Source organism: Nematolebias whitei, chromosome 4 (assembly GCF_014905685.2).
Source record: "Nematolebias whitei isolate Nwh7 chromosome 4, NemWhi1, whole genome shotgun sequence".
NCBI classification, from domain to species: Eukaryota; Metazoa; Chordata; class Actinopteri; order Cyprinodontiformes; family Rivulidae; genus Nematolebias; species Nematolebias whitei.
This window is the reverse complement of record NC_056501.1, coordinates 19,212,336-19,215,589: the sequence shown is the minus strand read 5'-3', so window position 1 is coordinate 19,215,589 and position 3,254 is coordinate 19,212,336.

Genomic DNA, 3,254 nt, shown 5'->3' with positions numbered 1-3,254 from the left:
CAGAAAGTTCTAAAGTTCTGATAAGATGGCACAGTGTCTATCAGCATCATGGTTCTGATAAGGCCACAGATGTCCTCGGGGGCAGGCAGAGCTTCTAGTTTACGTATCCTCCAGGAGCAGTTTGAGATAAGTTGACCTGTCCAAGGCCAGCGGGGAGACCAAATTCAGATGAACCATTGTTTTGGGCCGCCAGACTCTGATTTCTGTCTGCCTTCAGTTCTGCTGGTTCACTCAATGGTGAATCCAAACAGCCAGATTTGTGGACATTCCGCCCGGTCTGTGCTCGTTAGCTTTCTCCAAGGTTGAATCCTTCATGCCGGCAAGTTCCAGGAGCCGCAAGTGGCCTACGATTCTCAGAAATCATGTCCAGCTTGCTGTTGAGCTCATTAAGCATATGAGTCTGAGAGCTCGAGGCACAAATTAATCCTTCACATAAGGCTGGCAGCTTTACCATGGCCGAAACTGCTGCTGACGTCTTCCTAATTTGTCGATATCCAAGTTATCCGCCGGCTCCAAAAAGCTGAAAATCGTGTTATCATAAATCCAATAATGTACACATCTTTTACTTCCTCCACAGACAGCACGGATAGACACATCATCTTCCACTCCCCCCAGGAATCAATGACAAACCCAGCTGCACGGTTCCATTCAGGGCATGAGGGCTCTCCAGCACCCCGTTGTCCAGTAGAAATTTTTTTAATCAATTGCGTTGAGGGACCAGTTGACCAAATCCAAAATATTTTTTCGATTCGGAAAATGTGTAAATAGAGGCTCTGATGAGGTTTACAGGACGAGAGCAAAAAAGCAGGAGGGAGGGAGAGAGGGTGGGAGCGACCGTCTTCATCGACAACAAATTATTATTATTACTGGCAGTCAGATTTGGGGTTTCAATTCTCATTCATGAAGTGTGAGAATAAAGTCTTGTTCGAATACATAATAGAAACTTTTCATTATGTATTTACACTCTGAACACACAATTAATATCACTATTAACTGTTGATTAAAACACTACTCAAGCATATGGGTTCTAATAGTAACTCACACTTACATAAAAATAAATACAAACTCATCAGAAGTGTCTGTGGCTGTGGGTTCTTATTCTTGTGAACATTTGTGTTCTTGTCTAACCCTAATGTTTTGGTTGAAGAAAAGTGTCTCTCCATATAAAATTACATGATAACTGTCTTTCATTACTAACAAATCCATCCCACAATCCTCTGCTCTGTCCACATACCCAAGCTTGAGTCTCGTGTAAATGATGCATGGTACCAGCCATTATCCCAGGGCGATAGACAAAACTGTTTCAAACAGCCTGAAAGCTTGTGCTGCTCTGTGTCCAGAGCATGTGTTTATATGCATCTGGTCCTGTATTAGGTTACCATTAGTTGACCACAAACATAATGGAGCCACTTAAGAAATGACATCCAGTTCTGGCGCATACATCTAGAGTCAGAGAAAAACACTCAGTGTCACTACATCACATTATCTCCATGATGTGAGAAGCTCTAATGCTGCCTGTCCCTTTGAGTGTATTGAGAAGTGGACGTATTGTATGTCGACGAGTCAATAAAACCACATTCAGTAATTTATTATTGTGCATTTAGACTTTTTGCTCTTACAGATGAGTCCTTGATTTTACGTTTTTATTTTTTTTTACAGTTCTTGTAATAAAGTTTTTTTTTTAAATCATATAAAATAAATAAAGACATCAAGCATTCAGTTCTCCCTGAGTGGTCCCATTTATTGTGGGAACATTTGTACAACTTTTATATTCCATTAATCCTATGAAATGGACTTAACAAAAAAAAAAAGCCAGACTCATTTTTAAAGTCAGTCTGATTCAACATGGCCACCAAAGCTAACAACCTTAGCAATCAAACAAAGAAACAAAAACACTACTCAGATATTGGGCTATAATTAGGTTACTTCAAGTGGAAACGGATAGGATGAAATCTTTTTTGAAAATTTTGACATGCAAAGCAGCAAACTCAAATTATCTTTACAGACATTGAGGATATAAATATATATATATATATATATATATATATATATATATATATATATGTGGAGGAGTTTAAGTATATTGGGGTCTTGTTCATGAATGAGGGAAAAATGGAGCGTGAGATCAATAGGCAGATAGGTGCAGCGTCGGCAGTGAAGCAGGCGCTGTACAGGTCTGTCGTGGTGAAGAGAGAGCTGAGTCAAAAGGCGAAGCTCTCAATTTACTGGTCGATCTATGTTCCTACCCTCATCTATGGTTAGGAAGCCTCCTGGACGCCTCCCTGGTGAGGTGTTCCGGGCACGTCCCACCGGGAGAAGACCCAGAGGAAGACCTAGGACACCATGGAGGGACTATATTTCTCGGCTGGCCTGGGAACGTCTTGGGATTCCCCTGGAGGAGCTGGACCAAGTGGTTGGGAGAGGGAAGTCTGGGCCTCCCTATTAGGCTGCTACCCCTGCGACCCGACCCCAGATAAGCGGAAGAGAATGGATATATATATATATATATATATATATATATATATATATATATATATATATATATATATTTACTTTGGCATAAAAGGTAGTCAACTTTTATTGTCAAACAGCATCATGAGTAAAAATAAGTAAAATATGTATAAACATGCATAAAATGACTTTTTATGGCCTGAGCTTAAAGAGACTATCAGAAAACCCAGAGTATTGGAGCCCAAACCTGAATATGAGCCCCAAACTCGTGGCAGGAACTGGAAACTGGAGTAATGGCAAGAAAGTCTTAAACTCAACGGAGATGTGACGACAGAATGGAAGTGGTCCACAATCCCAGTGGAGATGGACTGAAAGCTTGTTAAAAACACAAGGACAACTGTCTAAACAAAGGCTTTGCCACTGATTCATACAAGATGTATGAATTATTTAGAACATTGCATACATGCATTTAAAAGCAAACATTTATATATAAAGATAAACTGTATAAAATAAGGTTTTACCATCATTGGTTCTTGCTTTTTGTTACTGCAAATAAATGGGTTGAATACGTTTAGGAACAGCAGGTTGTTTCTCAGGACAGTGGAAGCCTCATTTCTAAACACAGTGTGTGCATCTGTGAACAAAACAAGCAGTAAACTGATGTCCCCCATCACTGAGGGATTTCAGAGAGTCAGAGAGATTTATTTGTCAGAGAGATTTATTTGTCATTCGCATCTCATGTGGTACATGTGGTGGAACGAGATTATGTACGCAGGGTCCCAGTTACATCCAACAATAAAATG